Source organism: Saimiri boliviensis, chromosome 6 (assembly GCF_048565385.1).
Source record: "Saimiri boliviensis isolate mSaiBol1 chromosome 6, mSaiBol1.pri, whole genome shotgun sequence".
NCBI lineage: Eukaryota > Metazoa > Chordata > Mammalia > Primates > Cebidae > Saimiri > Saimiri boliviensis.
The window spans coordinates 47,226,657-47,238,298 of record NC_133454.1 but is presented as its reverse complement, the minus strand read 5'-3'; the positions used below and the strand labels follow the sequence as shown (position 1 = coordinate 47,238,298).

Below are 11,642 nucleotides of genomic sequence, written 5' to 3'. Positions count from 1 at the left end.
AGCGTCCTCGCCCCTCCCCCGCCCCGCCCCTCCCAGAAGCGCCAATTTGACACCGGCCACTGCCCGCAGCCCTCGATTTCCTATAGGCAGGTGTTGGTGTCCGCCACGCGCGTGGGGCCATCAGAAAGCCCACCCCTGCGGTGATCAGGTTTCGGGACCAGTCCAAACCTTGGAGACGGTATGGGAGAGTCAAAACAACTTTGGGATGTGTCCTGTCTTGTCGGAGTCAGTGGGGGAGTACTTTAGCTTCTTATATCCTCAGTCGGCATGCCACATCCTCTCCCCTTCCCCCAGAGATAGGTAAATAAACTTCAGATTCTTCAGCCCCGTCAACCAAATGCCCCTTTCCAAACCAGATTGCCAGGCACAGCACCTGCTAGGTGGAATTTCTGAGAACGTTGCTTGGAGAATTCATGGCGGGCTGAAAGCCTAGCCGTTGGAGCTAGAGGCTTGAACTGGGTAGATACATGCCCATGCGTATAGTTTCTGTGATTTAAAAATTCTGAAACCTTTAAGACAAATCTTAGGAAATAAGCTGGAATTTTAAAAGTGTAACTGCATTGACTAATCACTCCCATTAGAAGTTGCCTAGACTGCGGCAGTCGTAAATGATTAAAGAAGGGATATGTCTTAATGAGTGGACAGTCGCTTCACGGAAAAATAAAGTATGAAAAATTTTGTTAGTGTATTCTTATAAAAGTATTAACAAGTGTGTGTGTGTGAATAGCTTTCCCGGAAGATTTTTTGTTAAGGCAGGAACAACCTAACCACTTCACTGATAAGTTAAAATTGCTGTGGCAGAAACTGAGATGGACAACATAAAGGCAGTTTAGCAAAGCAAACGGACACATGGTGATAACCACAATTGATGTCTTTACGGTATTTTATTCTTTCAAAATAGTCTCAAAAATATAACAATATAGTCTCAGTTAATAATCACATGTTCATATAATTACATCAATCAACTAAGAAAAAAATCCTATTCCCCGTTATGTCTAAAATTTTGGTTAAGAGCCTGAAGGAATATTGACAAAAAACAGAAACAACTCACATACATACACATTACATACATCGTATACTTAGTAGCTAAAATGTTGTGTTTTTTTTTTCCCCTCTTGGCTGAGCAATTGATAATGGATGAAATCAGCATTCTCCAACATCCTTCTTCCCCAAGCACATGGATGATGTACAGGCAGCTCATTTGGATGAATTCCCAAATCTTTTTACCTGGCCGTGTGGTTAGTGATTGGTACTATTAGCAATCAGCTAACTACACTGCCTAGTAACTAGACTCATGAAAAAAAATTGCAGTCGCAAGTTGGTACCCCCACACGTTGTAACAGGCAATTCATTGGTTGAGTTGGAGCTCCACTGAGTTGCTGGCTTGGTAAATACTAGATAATGGCAAACAGACATAGTGAATCACAGCATACAGTATTAACCGTTACATGGGTGGAGGGGCTTCTCCTCCAGGGATTTCACTTTCCTGGCATGAGACTGTTCCATCTTCTGTAACTCCTAGAGAGAGCTAACAGTTTAACTGTATCTGAAGAAACCGCGGGTTTCCTCGCACTTGGAGTGCGCGCTCGCGGAGCAGGCCTGCGCGGGACCCACGCCGACGCCGCGCTTTTCAGGCACCTTCTCTCGAAGGCTGCGGGCGGCCAGAGCCGGCGTCCTCCTCCCCGCGGGCGGCGGTGATGCTGTGCCTTGTTTTGATGGCAGTGGAGTTAGTGATTGTAACCACCACAGTACAATCAGCTAACGACACTGCCTGCAAACCGAGCACCGAGCGCCCGCGGCTGCAGCTCCCGGACGGTCCGCAGCGCCGACGCGGGGTCGCACGGTCGGGGCCCTCCTCGGACCCCATTTCACCCGGGGCGACGCCCGCCAGTGGCTGGGCGCAAGGCCCAGGGAGAGAGGCCCCCAAGGACGCCCCCCGGGCCCATCAGGATCCCCGCTGGCCTCGCCGCTCAAGCACGCGTAGCCCGGCCAGCGGGCGGCGCTGCGGGGGAAGACCCGCGCCCTCCAGGGCCGCGCCCCGACCCGGGTGACTCCCGGGAGTACCGGGTCTCCCCTTCCCGCAGCCTCCCGCACCTCTCTGGGTCCTCCCGCTCAGGTTCCCCTCGCTTTTCCTTTCCCCTTTGCCTCCTCCACCTGCGCTCCCACTTCCCCCACGCCCCGCTTCAGTTCCCAGCCCGAACCCCTAGAGCCGGCTCTCTAGACCCCGTGCGCCCTGCAGCTCCGAGCGGCCGAGTGGCCGTGGCGGGGGCGGCCAACCGCCCTTGGAACCCCGTGGGCCGAGGGCGGGGCGGGCGCGAGACGGGGCGGGGGGAGGGGTGGGGGGGAGGAGGCTGCGAGAAGGGGCTGTGGGCGGTCCCTGAATGGCCTCCAGGAAGACGCCTAGAAGATGGAGGCCCAGATTCTTAAGACGTTTCTCTTTCTGATCTAGCAGGAGGGGCAAAGAGCTCCTTCTCCACTCCCTCATTCCCCAAGAAGCCCATCAGCCCACCCAGTTTCCGTGCCCATTCTGCCCTGGGAAAGCGGCTTCCCAGGTACCTTAAATCATAGGTTGAATTTTCTAAATGAAGGCGGGCTTGGGTAGCCTCTGACATTGTGGGAAGATACCTTTGAAAGTCTTATCTGCAGCCTTGTGCTGTGTTGGGGACTTGCCTTTATACTCTCAGAGGGCCATGCAGTGATGTGAAGGGCCTTCTAGTCAAATAGTGAGCCAGGCAGCTTGTTAGTTACATCAAATCGTGGTCCTCTTGAGATCAAGACCTTACCATTCAAGACAGCATATATATTATAAATTACTAAACTAGATAATGATAGAAATAGAAGAGAGGCCCTCAATGAGAGCTGTAATAGGTCAAAGAAGGTTCCGAGAGAAGGTGAGACTTGAGTAGATCCTTGATGCAAGAGTACATTTGGATATTCAGGGTTAGGGCTGTCAATGCCAGACAATGTTTTGTTTTGTGGCAGTTTGCTAAAAGGGACAGTGACAGAGGACTCCTGGGAGATCTCTGTTAGTAACTTTCCTTTAATTACTCCCTCCCTCTTTGCCTTTAATGAATGAATCGGGAGAGGATAAGGAATGTTCTCTTTATCCTCACCTTGAAATTCAGCTGGAAGCAGCCTCCCCTAGAAATATGGTTTTCATGTATCCAATATAGAGCACTCACTGCTGACACCAAAGGCTTAGTTCTAAATTAGTTTCCACAAAAGAAAACTTCACAGCTATAAATCGATTCCCTAAAACCAGCACATGGACTCTTAGATGCCACTAGTAACATGAACATGGGCAGGTCATCTGGCTCATTCAATACAAACTCCAAACTCACACTATTAAAACAAAGAACTGCCCAAGGATATTTAAATAAGTTATGTCATTTTCTTTGCATATGAAAGACGGCACTTTTCCCCCCAAATGCATACTTTGTGTTGTACACACCAAAGTGAAGAGAAAGAAACCAAAATATAAAATATATAGCACAGAAAATGTTAATTGTAAAAATTAACTTGTAGAACTAAATTGTGAAAGACAAGCCATCTACAATAACTGTATTTTGTACTCATCTTATTTTTGGGAGGGGCACAATATTTTAGCACACATTACATAAATGACTCACATTCACTTAAATATACATATATAAAAGTAGGAGCAAAACAGTCTACATTCCAATAACAATATGCAGACTTAGAAATCTTGGTTAGGAGATAGTTATAAAAACGATCCTGTTCTACCAAATTGTTAGTCACTTTTACCCAATACTATATTGAATATTTCTTCCCAATTGATGTTTTATGATTATTAGTTGCATCTTAAATATCTTACCTGAAATGGATTGCCGCCATCCAAGACAATGGTTGCATTAGATGCCTTGAAAAGTAAGTTTCTACAGACTTTTCTTCAAAAGTAATAAAAAATAAAACATATATAAAAGTCATCAAGATGCATTGGCTACTGAAATAATTTTAAAAATGAGTTTTATTTTCTATGTACTTCAAGTAAAAAATCTAAATAACGACAAAAAATGTGTGTGGCCTAGTTCTGTTGAAAAAAAAAAAAAAAGAGAGAATGCTTGTTCTTAGGGCTGCTGTTGATTTGGCCTGCAGTTACTAGAGAAACTCCAAGGATCTCATTCCCTTCATGGTTCATGTCTAGGCATGCCTGGAGACCAGGGAGACCCATGATTTAATCTAAGTAAGAATGCTTGTGGTGTTTTAAATGCCCACACAGAAGATTGCATTTGTTTTAGACAGTACCAGGAAGGCACCTTTTGGGGAATTGTTTACTGTTTAATTTCTGGGCTTTTGGTGATTAGGGAGATGGAAAAGGAGCTGTAAGGACTGATGAGGCTGATGATTAATCCCAGCACTTAGAGAGGCCACGGCAGGCGGGTCATGAGGTCAAGAGATTGGGGACATCCTGGCGGACATGGTGAAACCCGTCTCTACTAAAAATACAAAAATTAGCTGGGGGTGGTGGTGCGCGCCTGTAGTCGCAGCTACTCGGGAGGCTGAGGCAGGAGAATTGCTTGAACCTGGGAGGCAGAGGTTGCAGAGAGCGGAGATCGTGCCACTGTACTCCAGACTGGGTGACAGAGCAAGACTCTGGAAAAAAAAGAAAAGAAAAGAAAAGAAAAGAAAAGAAAAGGTGGAGACAATGCAGGCAACATATCTCTCCCTTTGGTACACACAAACTCACCATCTCCCACAGCTTTTGAAGGATGTTGTTAGAAGAGGAAAAAAAAAAAAAGAACAATTAGACTAACTAGAAATTACTGGATTTTAGCAGCTGCTTTTTAAACCTGTTTTTTGAGGCGGAGTTTCACTCTTATTCCCAGGCTGGAGTGCAGCGGCACGATCTCATTCACTGCAATCTCAACCTTCCGGGTTCAGGCAATTCTCCTACCTCAGCCTCCTGAGTAGCTGAGATTACAGACACCTACCACCATGCCCAGCTATTTTTTTTTTTTTTTTTTGTATTTTTAATACAGATGGGGTTTCTCTATTAAAAATGGAGAAACCAGGCTGGTCTCAAACTCCTGACCTCAGGTGATTCACCTGCCTTGGCCTCCCAAAGTGCTGGGATTACAGGAGTGAGCCACTGCTCCCGGCCTAAATCTTTTTTTTTTTTTAATGCATATTTTATCTTAGGAAATATAAAACCATATCTTGGTGTATAGACCAATAAATATCAGATTATTATCCTTCATGATAGTATACTTAGAAACTAGTTTATATGTTGAAGCAAGACTAAATTGAAGTCAATTCAGTACCTTTGTAGAACTAAAAATCATTGAATCTATTTATGAGAGGAGATTTTCTTTTGAGCTAAAGTGAACTGACAGAAGTTTTTATAATTCCATATTTCTAGTTCCATTTCATTGTAGTCTCATTAGTAAGAGTGCACCAGATTCTTAATTAGCTTCTTGTTTATATTTATTGATTAATCAATACTGTTGCTTTCAGTATAAAATGTTAATTTATCTTTCAGGTAAATCACAAGCAACCTAGCAAAACAGGCTTTATAATTAAAGTTGCTGGAGCTCTTAGTTATGGCTTCAGCAGTAGGAGCAAACAGTTGTACATTTTCCATCTTTAGAGAACAATCTCTAGGGATTATTTGGTCCAGTTGGTGATATGGACAATGTGTGTATGTATAGATAATATGGTTATGTTAATTATACTAGTATGTAATATGAATATATCTTTATATTAATATCTTTATTAGATTAAATACATATTTATGTTATATTATCCATTCTATTTATATTATATATCATTATTTAGTATCAAGATGGTTCTATGAAACAGTACTTCAGGAATCCTGATGACTCATACAACATTATTGCCAACATTTAGGAAAAAGGAAAAGGAAAATTATCTAAGGTTAGGACACAGAGAAGGCTATATGGAAAGACGAGACTTAGCTGAGCCTAGAAGCAAAAGTACTAGAGATGAAGAGGGGATGTTTTTGGTAGCAGGAGCCATTTGTGGAGGAAAAACACAAGCAAGCTTCTGGAGACTGTAATGTCTGAGACCAATTGGAAGAGCAATGAGTGTGTTCTCATTGGGGAAATAAGATTAAAGAGGACTTTAACATTTAAAGTCCTCCGTGATCCTACTTACCTGCCTGCTCATATGTTGCTATGAAGTTCATCAGAAAAAAAAAAGACAAAAAGCCCAGAGAATTTCAATTTCAATATTCTGCTCGAGGAGTCCCAGATGTATAAAATGTGTTGTTTTATGAGAATTAATATAGTAGCATAGATTAGAAGAGGGAGAGACAGAGGAGACTGAAAGACCATTTAGATTAGTAAATTTCAGTATAAAGTGATGTAGAAAATATGGGATGAAGAGAGACTTTGTGAAGGAAAGTTGCATGACATGGTTGGTAACTGGTTCAAGTGAACAAACAGAACAAGATTAACTTCCAGATTTCGATGACAAGTAGAGGTATTGAGGGGGAAAATCTACTCAGAGAATAATTGTGATTTTAGGTGTAGGAATGTTTAGTTTCAGATCGTGGAAGAATGTTGTGGTGGAGTTAGACATGTGGAGTTGGAACTCTGGCAGGATACCAGAACTGAAAAGAGATGATGAAAAGAGACTGAAACTCTTTTATCCTCTTGCCAGTTGAAGTCACAGGGATAAAGAGTTCTCCAAGAAAGATATGCTGGCTGATTCTTCATTGACCTATCTGCTCCTGCTAGCAAGGATGCCAGAGCAGGTGATGACAGTAATGTATTAATCTCAAATAGAGAATAGAATGAGGAAAATGGCTCAGGATCAAATCTGAGAGGATCCCTTTCCTCTTCAGGGGCTGACAGGAGGAAGTAAATCTTGGGAAGGCTTAGCCCACAGGAAGCAGAAGAGAGGAGTATCACAAAAACCAAGCTGTTTTAAAATTCATATGCTTGTGAATTCAAGAGAATCTGCTGCCTCGGCACCACCACATCATCAAGGTTTGGTCAGTAGAATTAGCAATAGGCAGCAGATGACTACCAGTCTTTTGTCCAGGGCTTTATTCATTGAGTCAGTGAAGGATCAAGGATCTTCTCTAGGTTAGAACTAAACAGATGAACTTTCCTGGCCTTGTCCCACTACGAATTGGCCTCTATCATCTTTCCAAACAAAATAAAACAAAAAACATTCAGGTAGATTTTCAGGTTTATAAAAGTAATTTTAAGGTTTCAATAAGCTAGTTAGCAGTTGATGCACAGTTGAAGAAAGTGTATTCTCTTTCTTAGGAGTTCTATGGTGTATTCTGTAACTCTATTAAGCCAAAAGGAGAAAACAGACTGATTATCTCATTAATTAATTGATTTACAAGAATGAAAATACTTTATGCTATCCTTTTAAACATTATTCTATGTCTACTTATTCTTGTTTTTATTTCCACTGTCATTTGGCACTTAAACTTTTTTTAAAGTGGAGAATTTATATTTTGTTTAAAAAATTTATATAACCCTCATTTGTTATCTTTATTTCCTCTGTATTTATAGAATATATCTCAAGGATTTCATCTTGCTTACTTTTGGTAAAGTTCATATTGTCCTTCCTGCTCTTAGTTCCTTGACAGTTTTTTGAAACTCAAGCTTATTTGCCTAAGCCAATGTCCATAAGGGATTTTCCTAGGTTTTCTTTTAGGATTTTTATAGTTTTAGTTTTATGGTTTTACATTTAGGTCTTTAATCCATCTGTAGGTAATTTTGTATATGTTAAGAGATAGGAATTTAGTTTCAATCTTCGGCCTATGGCTAGCCAGTTTTCCCAGCTTCATTTATTGAATAGGGTGTCTTGTTTCCCATTGCTTATTTTTGTTGACTTTAATTGAAAATCAGTTGGCTGTAGCTTTATTTCTGGGTTAGAGAACCCTATACTGTATCATTAATCTCTGGGTCTGTTTTTGTACCAGGACCTTGTTGTTTTAGTTACTATAGCCTTATAGTATAATTCAAAATCAGGCAGTATAATGTCTCTGACTTTGTTCTTTTTGCTTAGGAGTTCTTTGGCTATTTGGGCTTTTTTTGGGTCCAAAACTTTAGGATTGTTTTTCCTAATTCTGTGAAAAATGAGGCTGGTAAATTAATAAGGATTGCATTGAATTTGTAGATTGCTTGAGCAAGTGGTTATTTTAACCATATTAGTTCTTCCAATCCATGAGCATGAAATATTTTTCCATTTGTTTGTGTCATCTACAGTTTCTTTCATCAGTGTTTTGTAGTTCTCCTTGTAGAGATCTTTCACTTGGTTAAATGTATTCCTAGATAGTTTGCTGTTTTTTTTTGTGGCTATTGTAAATGGGATTGGGTTCTTAATTTGGTTCTTGGCTTGGATATTATTATTTATAGAAATGCTACCGATTTTTGTACATTGATTTTGTATCCTGAGACTTTACTGAAGTTGTTAATCAGGTCGAGGAGTTTTCTAGAGGAGTCTTTAGGGTTTTCTAGGTATACAATCATATTGTCAGTGAACAGAGATAATTTGACTTACTTTTCCAATTTGGATGCCTTTTATTTCTCTTGCCTGATAGCTCTGGCTAGGACTTCCAGTACTACGTTGAATAGTAGTTATCTTAGTTTCTAACTTGAAATGTTATATAAGTGTATATATCTTTTGTGCTCTTTGAAACAATGCCACTTACGTTGTGAATGCTCAGTATGCACATAGAAAATACAAATTAGGAAGAAGGCTTGTGGCACATAAAACACTTGCATAGTATTATCAGTAAAGGAATTTTACTTTGATCAGGCTACGCTAAAATTAACTTCTTCTGGGTTCAAATCAACATTGTACGGCTGTGGAATTTTATTAGGTAATGTTTCGGGATATGCAATTTTGTTTCAACAATTAGTGTAACTTCCTTTTATGTGAGGACCATAATGGAACTAAGTTTATGGGTGGGTAGAATCAGTTCATTGTTTTATAAAATAGTGCTACTTGCTAGCTGTTATTAAAATAATATACTTCTGTCAGAAGTGGAATTTTGCTAAAACATCTATACCTTTCCCTTCTTTGGCAATGGCATGTATTTGCAAATGGATGGGTGAACCTAGGGATATAAGTTGTAGTTTAGGGAGGGAAGCTAAAGATATGAAATGGGGTTATAAGAATGGTTATTATATCATAAGTCCAGCAAACAATATTCAATTCAGAGGATATTTAAAACGTATTTTGCTTATTTCTAAACTTCTATAAGCATAAATATTTTCATTTTATAGGTGGAATTTTGCTAAAACGCAGAAGACAAATGTAGAACCAGATTTTTGACTTTCACCTTCACTGATAAACTTTGGGGCTTGACTATTCCTTAGCCATCAAGTTGAATTTCCTCAGTTCAAAATGAAGAGTGCAATTCTAGAAATTGTTACTTGTACAAGGTCATTTCAGCCATATTCATGTTTTATACCATTTGATTCTCTGTTACAGACATAATGGGAAGTAAAACATGTCTTTGCTCCTTCACCTCCTTTCTGTTCTTTATCCTCATTCCAAATGGCCAGAACCTTCTATTTCTTGTTTTGTGTGGTTCTTTACCCAGAAATAATCCCCTCACCCAAGCAGAAAACCATCCTGTTGCTCTACTACAGATAGCTCATCAGACATTTTCAAAAAGAAATCCTTGAAAGACAAGGTTTTAAGCAAGGGAACAAATGTCTTATAATGAGAATTTTAGACCTTACACAAGGACAGTGGGAGAGTTGTTCAAATTTCAGCAGTCACTTTTACTTCTACTTAGTTGGGGATTGGCTTAGGCCAGCCCAGGTTAAGGGCTAAATTCTAACATCTTGTCAGTGGACATTACTACTTGGGTACTTAATTGCCATTGAAAGCTTAGTATACCTCAATCTGAATGAATCACCGTTTGTTTTATGCTGACTCTTCCACTGAACTTCATTCTTTCAATGATAACATTCATCTCTTGGTCACTAGTATTTTGAAGTAAATTTTGAGTATTTCATTTCCCAAACTTTATATCCAAGTAGTCCCTTGTGTATATATTTGATTTCCTTCTTTAGATGATAAGCCTCTTGAAAGGAAAGTTGAATTTTGTTTTTACCCCCAGCCCCACTAATATTTAGTGTCTGTGTAGTAGATGGTCAGTAAATAGTCACTGAGTGTTAATTAAAACAGAAGGTGTAGTTGTAGTTAATGTAAAGGAAGTGATTTAAATAAGGTGTTTCAAGTCATAAACAAGCAACCGAAGGAAATCTTGCATGATGTTTACTTTTTATTTGATTGTTCTTTCCTGAAATCTAAGTACATTGTTATTCTACTATTCTATTCATAAATTCCAAGGCCTGCCTGGGCCTGTTGCAGAAAATAATGCTAGGAGAGGGTTCAAAACCTCATCAGTTAATGTACTTCACCAACTCAAAGTGCAAGGGAACTGTTTGTCATCGGGAATTTGAAGTAATGAAAGAATTATTAAACACCTGGCACCATTCTATTATTGTAAATGCAAACTAACCATTTGAAAAGAAAAAAATTGTGTTTGCTAATGCATCTGTTGCCTTTAGTTCAGAAGCAAAATTTCAGCAGTATACAGGGAGTTGCCCTAATTTTCAGCTTTGTCCCTTCTAACCTAAATTTTAAAAAATAATCTTTGCAAAAGTTACCCCAGCAAATGGCTAGGAAAATGTGAGAATAAATGATGCAAATTTATCCTAATAATCTGCTAAACTTAAGGCATTATTAAGCAATCAAAAATGTAAAATAAGCTTAAAATCTTCACAACTAAGGTAGTATGTATCTTAATGATTTCCATTTTTGCTTCACATTGGAATCACTTGGGAAACTTAAAAATCCTGATGTGCAGGTTGCACTACATACCAATTAGGTCTTGCCAGGCATGGTGGCTCACACCTTTAATCCTGGCACTTTGAGAGGCCAAGGCAGGAGGGTTTCTTGAGCTCAGGAGTTCAAGACCAGCCTGGGCAACATAGGGAGACCCCGTCTCTATTGAAAAAAAAAAAGAATGTCTGGGGTAAGGGATAGGAGGCAGACATTGGTATTTTAAAAAGATCTTCAGGTGATTCCAAAGTGCAACATTTTGTGTACCCCAGCCACTGAGGAAGAGGAATGAGAACTACGTCATGGACAGTTGAAACAAACAAGAACTATGGAGTTGGAAGATTATTAAGGCCTACTTTCACTTTTGTTGATTTTAATATGTTCTGGGAACATAGAAGACGTTTAAATATTTACTAAATTGAATTAATCTTAATTAAATCTTAAATCATATTCTTAGATATCAAGTTACTCAGCCATCCAATTTCATAGTTCTTTTAAACAATTTAAAGGAATTGATATATAATGCATTTTGGGGTTACATATAATATTTTAATACTTGTAGACAATGTATAATGATCAAGTTAGATAACTGGGATATCCATTACCGCAAATGTTTATCTTTTCTTTGTATTTTAAGAACATTACAATTTTTCTAGCTATTTTGAACTACACAACAATTGTTACCTATAATTTCTCTACTGTGCTAGAATACTAGAACTAATTCCTTCTGTCCATTTTTGTATACTTAACCAACTTTGATAATCCTTATACTTACCATTTCATATACATTTCAAGCATCAAAGACATTACAATAGCCAGCACACTACCTAATATAT

General features: G+C 39.5%; 1 protein-coding gene across 2 annotated transcripts in view; it reads left to right on the top strand.

The window, feature by feature from the left end:
* The first annotated feature begins 2,344 nt into the window (after positions 1–2,344).
* BTG4 (BTG anti-proliferation factor 4) overlaps positions 2,345–11,642 on the top strand; it is a 26,984-nt gene continuing 17,686 nt past the window's right edge. For both annotated transcript variants that reach the window (XM_039470367.1, XM_039470366.1), the window contains exon 1: positions 2,345–2,552. The gene's annotated coding sequence lies outside the window, so the exon portion shown is untranslated. The remainder of the gene's footprint in view (positions 2,553–11,642) is intronic.